The sequence below is a fragment of the Capra hircus genome, chromosome 14 (genome assembly GCF_001704415.2).
Source record: "Capra hircus breed San Clemente chromosome 14, ASM170441v1, whole genome shotgun sequence".
Classification (NCBI taxonomy): domain Eukaryota; kingdom Metazoa; phylum Chordata; class Mammalia; order Artiodactyla; family Bovidae; genus Capra; species Capra hircus.
The window spans coordinates 20,578,838-20,592,343 of record NC_030821.1 but is presented as its reverse complement, the minus strand read 5'-3'; the positions used below and the strand labels follow the sequence as shown (position 1 = coordinate 20,592,343).

General features: G+C 42.6%; 1 protein-coding gene across 3 annotated transcripts in view; it reads left to right on the top strand.

Moving 5' to 3' along the window:
• Nucleotides 430-13,506, top strand: part of AZIN1 (antizyme inhibitor 1) — a 30,734-nt gene continuing 17,657 nt past the window's right edge. For all 3 annotated transcript variants that reach the window (NM_001291699.1, NM_001291698.1, NM_001291697.1), the window contains 2 exon segments: nt 430-802; nt 5,873-6,010. The gene's annotated coding sequence lies outside the window, so the exon portion shown is untranslated.

Below are 13,506 nucleotides of genomic sequence, written 5' to 3'. Positions count from 1 at the left end.
CGGACCGAGCTTGGCGCCGCGGCCGCCGGGCCCAGCTCCCAAAGCGCCCCGGCCCGCCTCGGGCGTGAGCGCAGGCGCCCGGGCGGCGGGGGCGCGGGCGACGCCGCGCTCTGTCCAGGTCACCTCCCTTCTCCCCCGCCCGCCCACGTCCGCGCAGCGGGCCCTCCACCCGCCGGGGAACCGGCGGAGGGCGGGAAGTAGCCGGGGGCGAGGGGCGGGGGGCGGGGGAGACAGGCACCTGCACCGCGGGGTCGCCCCGCCCCACCCGCTTCGGCTCGCCCCGCGCCGGCCCCCTCTCTCTTCCGCCCGCTTCCCTCCTCTCAGCGCCGCGGCCCCGCGCCGTCCGGCTCGCGCGGCTGGCTGTGACGTCACCAAGCCCCGCCTCTCAGTATAAAGCCTGGCGTTGCCGGCGCCGCCTTCCCACACTCGCTGGCTCTTCGTTGGGTTGCTGTGTGTTTCCTTTTTTCCTTTTTTTTCCCCCCCCCCCTCCGCCTTCTCTGCCTCTTCTCATCCTTTCTCGCTCTCCGGCTCTGCGGTGTGACGAGGCCGAATCCTCTCTGCACCCAGCCCTCTCGCCTTTCTTCTTCCTCTGCCCGCGCCGTTGTTCCATTTCTCTCCCTCGGCCGCCGCCGCCGCTGCTGCACAGCTGGTGTCGGTGCCGCGCTTTCCCCCCCACGTCGTCCCCGCAGCCTATGGCCCAGGCCGCCTTGGGTATTTCTGCTCAAGGTAACCACATCCCTCTTTAAAAATTCCGCCGAAAAAGAGAAGACGCTTTACCCGACTCTTTGGGCCGTTATCTCACGTGAGTAGTGACCCTAGGAGGGCGGGCTGGGCCGGTGCCGGGGCGCGGGGCGCCGGGGGGGGTGGGTCGGCCTGGGGAAGCTGTCGGCCGCCTCAGGCTGGGCCCCGCCGACCGGCCGGCGTTCCTCCGCAGCGTCCCCGCGGCCGGCCACCTCGAACATGGCGGCTGGCGGCGTGTGTGGCGGCGGCGGCGGCCGGTGGCTCGGTGGCGGCGCGGCTGGCTGGGGCGGCTGGCGCGCCTCGGGTGGCCGCCGAGCCGAGCCCCGAGCGGCTGCGGTTGGGTCGAGGGGGCGTGTGCGTGTGTGTGGACTGGGGGGCGCGCTCGGGGGTCTCGCCGCCGCCGGGCTCGGCGTCGCCTCCCGGCGGCAGGCGGCCCCCACCCCGCTCCCGTGGTGCATTGCTGTTTCCGGGGAGGGGGCCGGGCTGCAGCCCCGAGGGGCCCTGGTGCAGCCGCCTGGCCCTGAGCGGCGCGGCGCCGCGCTTTCGTCTCGGGATCCCGGGCTGGCGGCGCGGCCGGCTGCAACCGTCGCGGCCTTAGGTTATGAATGGAGCGGGGCGGGCCCGGCGCCGGCCTCCTGTGACAGCTGCCGGGGGAGGACGGGTGCCTGAGGGTGCGGAGAGCGCGGCCCTCCCCTCTCTCCCGGAGGAAAGTTGACGCCGCCAAGGGGCCCGGCGGCGGGGAAACCCCGGTGTCAGGTAGCGAGCAAGAGGCCTTTGGCCCCTTCTGGAAGCCTCGGGGCTGCCGCCCCGCCCCCTGCGGCGCTGGCGATTGGGCCGAGTCGCCTTCACTCACCCCGGGCCGCCTCCTGGAGCCCAAGGATTAGTCACCATGGCTTCGTTTTCCCGTCCGCGCCACGATTCCTGGGCCGAGAGAGAAAGAGAGAGCGCAGTGGGCTTCGATGGCTTATCAAGTACTATTTTGGCAATTAACGGTGGTGTTTCAGTACTTCCCTGGTTGCTCAGACGGGTAAAGAATCTGCCTTGCAATGCAGGGAACCCAGGTTCGATCCCTGGGTCGGGAAGATTCCCCTGGAGAAGGAAATGGCAACTCACTCCAGTATTCTTGCCTGGAGAATCCCTATGGACAGAGGAGCCTGGCGGGCTACAGTCCTTGGGGTCACAAAGAGTCGGTCACGATGAGCGGCTAACAATTTCCACCAACGGTGGTGTTTTAACAGCCTTACCAAGTGTATATCCTAAACGTGTGTGTCTTAGGCTAAGCTACTGGTTCGGCAACCTGAAAAGGTCGGGCGCACTTGTTAACGGCCCCAGGATATTTCAGCAGCTTTAACGGGATTTTGTGGTTGCATCGTGGAAACATTAAGATATTTTGTGTCCTGTCGTGTTTCCACCCTTCAGCCTCCTGCTTGGATAGGAACCTGAAGGCTCTAGGGAGAGAGTCGATAGGTGATGAGGAAAGGTTGTTATAGATGAGCCTGGCAGAAATACGGCGAATGACTATAGGGCAGAGCCCTGCCAACCCTTTGATTTCTTTTACAAATATAGGATGCAGATGCTGGTTATGAAGGCAAATAAGCCCTGAAGAGTTAGTGGGAAAGATACAGGCTCCTGATGGTCATAGGTGATAATGGAAGGTACCGTGATCAAGTAATCAGTGCCGTCCCTCTTGCCACTCAGGTTTAACTTAAACATTTTCAAACATATAGAAGGAGTGAAAGAATTGTACCCTCACCTGGATTCAGTAAACGATTAACATTTTGCTTTACTTGTAATTGCTGTATTCATTCATCAATCTTTATTCTGTGTATTTCAAAGTAAGTTGAAGACACGAGAACACTTTACCCCTTTAACTTCAGTATGCACATATCATTAATCTGACACTGTTTAAGTATTTCTTTAAAATCGGGTAAATTTTACATAACAGCAAAAACCACACGTCTTGAATACACCATTTGACGAGTTTTGACAAAAATACAGTTGTGTAATACAAACCTTTATCAAAGATGAGAAAAGTGCCATCAAACCCAGAAACTTCTCTTTTGCCCCTTCAAGCTCCATCCCTCACTACCCACAAAGGCATTCACTGCTCTTTTTATTAACCATAGATTAGTTATTATGGAAGTCTATTCTAGAACTTCCATATAAATGAAACTATGTATTGTGTGAAAGGTTTCTTTAACTCAGAATGTTTTTGATATTCATCCATAGTGCGCTCACCAGTAAATTATTCCTTTTAACTGCCGAATAGTGGTCCATTATAAGAATACCTTGCTTGATTTCTTTTTTTCTTTAAACAACTTTATTTTGGAATAATTACAGATTTGCAGAAAAGTTACAAAGATAATACAGAGCTATTCATACTTTTCACCTAGTTTACCTTATAAGAGGTGGTACATTTGTCAAAATTAAGAAACTGACTTTGATACATTCAGTTCAGTTCAGTAGGCCAGTCCTGTCCGACGCTTTGTGACCCCATGGACTGTAGCATGCCAGGCCTCTCTGTCCATCACCAACTCCCGGAGTTTACCCAACTCATGTCCATTGAGTCGGTGATGCCATCCAACCATCTCATCCTCTGTCGTCCCCTTCTCCTCCCACTATCAATCTTTCCCAGCATCAGGGTCTTTTCAAATGAGTCAGCTCTTCACATCATGTGGCCAAAGTATTGGAGTTTCAGCTTCAGCATCAGTCCTTCCAGTGAACACTCAGGACTGATTTCCTTTAGGATGGAATGGTTGGATCTCCTGCAGTGCAAGCGACTCTCAAGAGTCTTCTTCAACACCACAGTTCAAAAGCATCGATTCTTCTGTGCTCAGCTTTCTTTACAGTCCAACTCTCACATCCATACATGACCACTGGAAAAACCATAGCCTTGACTAGACGGACCTTTGTTGGCAAAGTAATGCCTCTGCTTTTTAATATGCAGTCTAGATTGATCATAACTTTCCTTCCAAGGAGTAAGCGTCTTTTGATTTCATGGCTGCAGTCACCATCTGCAGTGATTTTGGAGCCCCCCAAAATAAAGTCAGCTGCTGTTTCCACTGTTTCCCCATCTATTTGCCATGAAGTGATGAGACCAGATGCCTACCACCTAAACTCCAGATTTTCTTTGGATTTCACCAGTTTTTAATTTCCTTTCTGTCTAGAGGCCAATCTAAGGTGCCACATTTCCTTTTAGTTGCCATGTCTTTGACAGTCTAGAGAAGTACCAGCCAAATATCCAATAAAATGTCCCCCATTTGAATTTGTTTGATAATTTTTCTCATGATTAGGCTGGGGTTTTGGAGTTTTGGAAAGAATACCAAAGTCATTGATAAAGGCAGTGTAAGGTGAGACATACTGATCACTTTGGGTTTACTAAGTTTCTGGGTAGTTACTGTCAAAGTGATGGGAGGTTTTTAGTGCTTTTTATTGGTCAGCTGCTGACTCAGTTAACTCTAGTTCTCTCTGTGCTATTTGCCAAGATAGTATAGCAAGGGACGTCCTCTTCAATCAGCTAAGAGATTTGATTGCAGTGTTGTACATGATCCAACTGATAAAAACACCACTCTAAATGAGAAAAATAAAGCATTCCCTGTGTCTTCTCCACACCCCCGCTCATATTTTTATTTAACCTCCTCTTATGGTTGGTTAATCTTAACTGTACAAATGAACATTGTTTATCCTGTAAGTAAATGACCCTGTGCCCCCTTTATTTTTATTAAAACGTGCCTTTCGAAATTCAGAGCCTTCATTTCCTACTAGTATCTTTTCTGTTAGGTGGAAATGTTTTAGAGATACTACTGAAGAACATTCATGAATTTCTAAAGTTTAATGTCATTAGCATTTCACAGCACTGCTCTTAAGTTGCACTGAGCAACAAAATAGCTACTGATATGTCGGGGGAAGGGGATAGCTCAGCTAGAATAATTATCCTGTTCTAAAGAATAGTTGAGAATAAACTCACTGTCTGTCTCCAGTGGCAATGGCTTTTAATTTACTGAAATTACGTTGGTTTGGGGAGAATTGGAACCTTTGTTTTGGAGTATTTAGTTGGAATCTAATGTGATGTTAATAGTCACTGTCGCATGTTGATATGGATTCTTTTCTAATTATCCGTGTCATTGAGTATGTGATCGGGATACCCCTAGTAGATTGGAAGAACATTTTACTTCCCCTAAGGGTGTCTCTATCCTGGTTGAGATATGAGATATACTGAAGATGTATCTAGAGTGCTGCTGAAATCTCAGATTCTTATGATTCCTATGTTTCATCATTTTTCTGGTTTCATTCTTACCCCCATCTTCTAGAAATACTGTCAGGTTATATTACTTTAAAATAGCAATCACTGAAGTACAAATGGAAGTGTAGGTTTAGTTGTTTAGGATAGAGGTGATAAGTCTGTTCAGTCAAACCTTAATAGGTAAAAACCATTTCTAAAACTTAATAATCATTTTGTAGAGTGCCAAGCATGTTTACATTCATATGTTGTTCTAGTGATAGTAGAGTGACTTAGATGTAGATAGGTTAGGAATGAGAAGGAGGTAGACATCTGTTACTTGTCAGATATGTAAGGCAAGTCTCAAAAGTTACTTCACAGGTATACATAGTGTACTAGCTAAGTCACAAAAAATGTTTTTCTTTTTAATATGTAGTTGGATTTTATACTTAAGCAAAGAAAATCTTGGAATTTGGAGAGTAAAGGAAAGGTTCTGGTTAGTTTCAGATTATTAGATACACATTTAAAATCTTGCATATGTGTTAGGTTAGTGAGAGCACTTGTACATTTAAAAATTTTAGGCCACTTACAAATTTGGGTTTTGGAGTAAGTAAAAGCAAAAATGAAATTGAGTGAAGCCTGGAAACTGAGTGAGGTAGAGCCACTTGTAAGGTGACCATGCCCTCAAATTCAGTTTTGTGTTCTTGCAGCTTGGAAATGCTTACTGTATAAAAACAGCATTTGATACTATGAGAAGCCCTTTGGAAACATCATTTTGTGTAATGTGCTTTAATGAAATACTTCAAACTGAAACTTCTTCCTGAACTTAATCTTTACGTCAACTTAGCCTTCTTAAAGCACAACCTAGCATTTTTTAATGTATGACTTATATATTTTTATTTTCTTCTTTAGGGCGAACTTTCTGACCAAGTATACAACTACCCAGAGGGCCTAGGAGAAGTGCTGTATAGAGAACAGTTCGACTTCAACGCTGAGCCACCTTGGGAACCTAGCTGATGATAGGGGGGTTCCATCTCCTAACTTGTCCATGTAAGTATTTTCACATCTGTGCAGAGGCTGAGGGAGGGCCTTGTAAAGGATTCTTGTTCAGTCTTTTCAGAACTCTAAATTGTATTTACCACTTACTCCCTCCCCAACTATTTTTGGGCCATACATTGCAGCTTGCGCCATATCAGTTCCCCTGACAAGGGGTTGATCCCAGGCCATGCCAGTGAGAAAGCCTGGAATCATAACCACTAGGCTATCAAGGAACTTCCCTACTTACCCATATAGTTGATTCAGTTGTGCACATTATTACTATATTTAAGTATATACTGCAGGCTAAATTTCAATTAAATCTTATTAGTCCAGATTTTAATATAAGTTGGAGAGATGGTTTTTTATTTTTTTAATTAAATGTGGGTGGTAACATCACACCATTCAACCATTTAATTTGGTAGATTCAAGTATTTGGGCTTAAGTCAGAAAAGAAAGTTTATTTTTAAATATAGTAAAAGATTCTACTCTCCATTCCACTCAAGAGAGCACTATCCTAAAGCATTGCATTTAAGAGGTGAATCTTAATTCTTGTTTTCTGGTTATGAGCTTCTTGCCAGATACAGTGTGATTTCTAGAGTTTATATTCTTTTTCACAAAATGTGTAATACTCACCTGGTGGAAAAACTGGTTGTTTTCAAAGGTCTTATTGAGAGATGATGATGCATGCCTAGCTCCCAGCATACTGCCTTCCCAAGAGATTTTTAAGGATAATTTTTGACTTCGCTTACTTGATTTTCTGTGTATGGATTTAACTTTGAATTAAACCTCTGTGCAGAATGCAGTTTCATAGTAAAGTGTTTGAATGTGTGCTGCTAAATTTGTGTGGGTCATTAATTAAAATTGTTTTATTGTTTGTACATTTCTTTAGCTGTTGAAATTTGGGTTTAGGTGTTGAGATTTGGGTGTTTTTAAGTGGGCTAGAGAACCTGGAGGGAGTAACACAAGAAAATTTAAAGAAAGAGATCTAATTGGGTAGAGTATGTTAAAGGAAACCTTTTCAACACATTTACTGTTAATTACTCAAATGACAATTTTACATTTTGTCTTAAACAGAGAAAAATGATTTCTGAAAAGTTCTACTGACTTAAAATCCAGATTGGGGAGTTTCCCATACTGGTCTTCTAGCTATGTGAATTTGAGCAAATTACTTATTTTTTAAATCACAGCTGAGAAATTCAAACTAGAACAGTTCCTTTAACCCTAAATAGGTTGATTTCTCTTTTTTTGAGTATTTTAATCATGCTTTGTTAATGCAGTGTCAACTTTGGAACATGAGTATAACCTAGAATAGAACTGCAGACACTGGATTCCACCCAGACCTGAATCAGAAATATGCATTTTAACTAAGTGGCTTGTATGCATGTATAGTTGTGACCAATTCAGTGCCAAGGTAGTTAGTTCTTACATTTTATTAGTCATCTATTCTACTTCCAGCATATCTGATATCTTCTCCTAAGTTGGCTTAAAGATTTAAAACTTTTCTGGGTGGGGTATACTTGATACCATAGTCAGAAGTAGGTTCTAAGGTGGAAATTTCATAGCAAGCTTCTTGTTTTAAGCAAGACCGTATTAAAGGATGACTTCTTTTATTTCAAATCTCTCTTAATGAAAACTTAACTTTGCATTATATGTCATATTTCTAGTAGTATTTCCTCTTAGACTTGAGAAACCAATATCAGTGAGCTCATACATTGATAAATGATTCAGCTTAAGGAAAAGTCTGTAGGGTAGTTACTACTGTAGAATTCAGAAAGTCTATAATTTCTTGCTTTTTTGTGTGTGGAGGTGTTGTGGTTATAGGCACAGATAGAAAATGCTAACAGGATTCATTCTGCAGGTTCTGGCAGCCAGAGTGACTGGCTTATTTATTCTGCCCGGGTACAGTATATATTAAGTGAAACTTTTAATTCATAGTACTTTGCTACAGCCACAATCTCTTAATCATACAATTCTAAAATCAAAAGGTTAAAAAAAAAAAAATTACAGCTTCCTTGATATGACCTAACCTGATTTGGGAACAAAAAGTTGACCTGAATCTGAGCTGAATTTGAAGCTATTTTTATTTTGACTTATCCCATTTAGTGCTAATATTCCTGAATTTTGCTGCAGAAGTATTCTGATAAGCATGTTGACTCAGCCTCATGGAGACTGTTAAATAATATAAGTATATAGATTAAATTGCTATTCTAAAATCTGAGAAATTTTGAAGTCCGAAAGCTATCTATCCCCAAAGATTTCTTGACTAGAATTAGTAAAGATGGCAAGAGAAATTTTACATTCCAGAAATGTCCTTAGATATCAATAGCAGTTTTGCAGTACTAGACATTGAAATCCTGGGATGTTTCCTGTGGAGCAACAATACTATTTGAAAACTTTTAAGTCATTCAAAAGACTTAACATGCTGGCCTTCATGGAAAACAGTTGGCACATAGCACTGCAAAATGTATAGTTAAATAAGCTCTATTTGAACTGCATTTTACTCCCAATTGGAGAAGGACATGGCACCCCACTCCAGTACTCTTGCCTGGAAAATCCCATGGACGGAGGAGCCTGGTAGGCTAGAGTCCGGGAGTCTCGAAGAGTCGGACACGACTGAGCGACTTCACTTTCACTTCACTTTCATGCATTGGAGAAGGAAGTGGCAACCCACTCCAGTGCTCTTGCCTGGAGAATCCCAGCGATGGGGGAGCCTGGTGGGCTGCCATCTATGGGGTCGCAGTGTCGGACACGACTGAAGCGACTTAGCAGAAGCAGCACATAACTCCCAATATTCCAATAGGATTTCTTTGCGGGTGGTCTAAGCTCTAGGATTGACTTTTTAGAGTTAGGTTTTCAAATCAGGTAGTCATCTGAATTTTTAGATAGTAATTAAGTCTCTATCTAGAAACTTTATAAATTGCTTACATAGTAAAGTTTTTTCTTTTGAGTAGTGTGTAGTGTTATGTGTGAGCACTATAAAGATATCTTAATGCTTAACTGATATCTCCGATTAATGAAGGGCTCAAATTGTAGGAAAACTTTGGACTGCCTTTTAAATTTCTTAGACTCTAAGCTGCAGTAGTTTTTCAGTGGGCTAGATTTTTCAAGTTATTTTAACTAGAGCTCCGATTATGATTAATAGATCAGCCCAATGCAAAAATTCTAAAGACTATTTTAGAAAACCAAATTCTCCTAACCAGCAGCTTCTATTAGTAGATCTAATGACGAAGTCAGATTAATTATTAGTATATTCTTTTTAATGTTTTGTTCCTATTGATAAGAGTGGAAAAGGAATTCGATTAATTGATTTATCTAGATGGAGCCTTAATATTTTAAGTATTCATGTTCTCTCTCCTGTTTGTTAATATCTACATGCTTTAAAAGGGGCTGCCTTACCTAAATTGAAATTAATTAGGGACATAAAATGCTCTTTATGAATTTACTGCATGGAGCTATTCCTTTGTGTTTTACTGTTGTCAGTAGGAAGGGCAGGTTTTTGGCTCTTTATGGAGAATAGTTAGGGTAATTTAAAGATTCTGTGATACAAGTCGATTCAGACTTTTTATTAACGATTATTGATAGTCATCAACAGTCACAGTGATGAATAAAGCTATCATTGAAACACACTAGTTTAAGGACTAGTTTTTAACGTAAGTGTATACCCTTGGCATGCAAAGAGCAGTATTCAGTGGTACCTTATTGCCTGTGTAAAGTAGTGCCCCCAAAAAAGCATTCTGTATAAGCCCAATGGGAATAATAGCCTGTTACTGGATAAAACAGGGTTTGGGGGACATGGTACTATTTCTTTAGGCAAATTTAGGCTTTCCTGGGAGGGCCAAATAGAATAGCAGGCAGTGTAGACCATTCTTAAAGGGGAATAAAATGGTTCTTGCATTTATTACAGAAGATAGTTGAGCTGAGAAAATTAAAGTCACTACCAATCTGTGTATTCCATTACATTCTCTTTAGTCTTAATTTCAGAGTTTTTGAGTTCGGGATTCTTTACCCTGAAAAAAAAGCATTTTGAGATACTTCTTTTGATTAGGAGTAAATAAGATATTGTATAAACTGTGTCTTATAAACTATAAAATCTAGGTAAATTGTAGGCTGCTTTTAGGCTGGCCAGTTGTTCAGACCAGCATAAGGAGCTGTTGCAAGTGAAATGCTCTCACCTACTAGAAAACACAGATCCTTTTGTCCTTCACCTCCATTCCAGGGTCATCTGTGCACACTTAATTAAGCAATTTGTCACAAGCTAACTGAAACAGCCATTTGGCCATCCTTTTTTTCTAATCCAGTGAATAATGTGAAGAACATTGCAGCATGAATAGAAAATACTTGTACAGCATGCTGAGTTGCGAAGGATTAGGCTGATGATGTTTAGTCTGCCCAAACCATACCCAGCCACCACGAGGTCTTCAATGCCTGTATCTGAGTGACTTGCAGCAGTACCCAAGATGATAAACTCTTTTGGAATGCTCTGTTCTAAACTTTTCCCACCTTTATTATCTTATGTAAGCATGCATTTCATTTCTCTAGGATTTACTTGGTGTGAAGTTTTGACTTTTTTCCCTTTATTGTCTAGTTTTGTAAACTTGTGAATGAATTCAGTTGTTCAGATGCTCGATGCATTTGAGTGCTTGGGAACTATATATGACTAATGGCTATTCATTGTTTTGGATGGTGACAGATCATCACAGAAAATCCTATTGGACAACATCACTCTAGGATAATTTTGCCATGAATGTGAGTAGTAGCAGTTGTATTCATCTTAAAGTATCTATTAATAAGAATCATAGGAATTACACACTGTCACCTTTCTTCCTACATTTGTCTAGTGAAAAGCTGTTCCTCAACTGTAGAGGCTTTTCAGTCTCATTCTTGTTGAAGAATTCTTCCATTGCCTAGCACATTCTTAAAGTCAAGCTGCCTGCCTGTCTTTATGTGCTCATCAGACTGAAATTAATATTAGGCTTGCATTAAATATATGACTGTGGGTTATTTTTTGGCTACACTTTTCTTGCAATACCTTCGTTCCCTAACCAAGTATCGAACCCATGTCCTCTGCAGTAGAAACAGAGTCTTAAACACTGGACTGCCAGGAAATTCCCTATCTCTTGTTTTTTATTACAAAGATCCTTCAGTGCCCAGTTTAAGAGCTGCTAAATTAGTGTATCTTAGCTAATCATCAGGGTTCAGTATGATTGCCATGTGATATTTGACATGACCAAAAGCAGGATGGGATGTCCTAGTATGTTCAACATGGCTACTGATAGCAAACTAAAACTCAAAGTGAGATTGGCTATCCTAAGTTCTGGAAGAGCTCCTATAGGTCAGTAAGAAAAAGGGAAGAAAAGAAAAAGACCCCCCCACCTCCCACCCCCACCACCCCCCCCCACCACCACACACAACAGGAAAATGAACAAAAGGCTTAAAAACAGTTTTTCTCTACAGACTAGCAGTTTCACTCCCAGGTATATGACCCTAGACTGCAGCACCTAGACCGATGCTCCCTAAACTCCCAGTCAGTAAGATGGACTCTTGTGGCAGAATGTCAGGTAGCACACTACTTGGCTGTTAATTTGTGGACCAGCTAGTTTGCAGATCACTTTTTTTTTAATATTTATTTTGTTGTGCCAAGTCTTAATTGTGGCAGGCCGGATCTTTCAGTTGCAGCATGCGTCTAGTTCCCTGACCAAGGATTGAACTTGGGCGCTCTGCATTGGGAGCACAGAGTCTCAACTACTGGATCACCAGAGAAGTCCTGTGGACCATAATTTGAGTAATGTCCCTCTTGGGTACATAAATAATAGCAAGAGATTATATGGTGGTTAGGGCTTCCCTGGTGGCTCAGACGGTAAAGCGTCTGCCTACAATGCGGGAGACCCGGGTTTAATCCCTGGGATGGGAAGATCTCCTGGAGAAGGAAATGGCAACCCACTCCAGTATTCTTGCCTGGAAAATCCCGTGGACAGAGGGGCCTGGGAGGCTACAGTCCATGGAGTCGCAAACAGACACGACTGAGCTACTTCACATATGGTGTTTATAAACAATATAGTGCATAGGTCCTGTTGTGCATCTATAAAGAATAGTGCACAGCAGTGAAAATTAACAGACTCCAGTCCTGTCTGTCTGTGTGAAGGAATTGAAACTTCAAGTTGAGCAAAAGAAGTTATGGTAGGGAAACAACAGTGATTCCATTCATGGTTCAAAACCAATAAAGCCAATGTTTTATGGGCATATAGGGGAATAAAAAGATTAAATAACAGGGGAATGATGATTAGAAAAGTCTGAACATGTTTATTCTGTAGGGGATGAGGGGATTCAACCACAACTACCCAGTAATGGTGTGCAGGGGCTTCTAAGGTATTCAGTCCTCTTTACCTGGTGTGTAGTGCAGTAATTATAATGTACATGTGATTTGTATAGTAAAAATAAATTTTCCTCTTGGTGAGGTGGCAGTGAGATCTGCCCTTGGGTACTCAAAACAGTAGTTCAGTGCATTTGTTTAAAGGGAATTTCCCTGTGCTGCACCAGGAAAACTAGAAAGCTCGGAACATGATTATGTATTTGGTGGTGTTCATGTTGCATTACAATAGTTATCTGCAGTGTTACTACATTTTAATTACCATAAGGATTTACATAGTTTACTTCCATGCAGGTACACACTTGCTCTAGAAAAAAACTTAGTCTTCACATCAAATAGTCAAGACACTTTTTTGTTAAGGGAGCCTAATCTTGTCAATCACTTGCAATAGTATATTGCTGTGAAATTCCTTTCTCATTAAGATGTATTATAGAATTTAATGGGAAGCATTTTGCATTGAGCAGCCTTTACCTGAGCATTTCAAACTTAGCCTGTTGGGCTAATTTCCTTTAGGATTTGTGTGTCACCTCCCCCTTTATCTATTTCCTGTTCATTTTTGTTCTTGTCTTATGGGTGGTTTTTTTTTTTTAAGTAATTCTTCAGCAGTCATCTTAGTGTTCTTACTCTAAAGTTTTTTTCAACCTTATCACCTGAAAAAGAAACCAAAGGGTATTTATTGTCATTATTTTAGGCTTTCCTCTTACTGTCAGTGAAAGCAACCCCTGTCTTGATATCCTAAGTATTCAAAATAGGCTGTTACTATCCATCACTTTTTTTTTTAATCCATCACTTATTTTTGATCCAGCATGGAAAATCTTTATATGGGCGTATGATCACACAGATTTATTGGCACGTCTTACCTGCCAGTTCTGGTATGTGGCTTCCTGGAGGCCTGCTCCAGACCTCATGTTTTTAGTGCCAGTGTCATCCTTCTGCTCTTGTGACCAGTTATTTATTTCTAAAGGTACGCTGTGTGGTAAGTAACATTTTTGTGTGAGATGTAGAAGGCAAAGGTGATTTTTGACAGCTTTTTTTTTTTTTTGCAAGAGAGGTCTTAGTTTCCTGACTAGGGTTGGAACCTACACTCCCTGCAGTGAAAGCGTGGAGTCTCAACCAGTGGACCACCAGGGAAGTCCTGCAT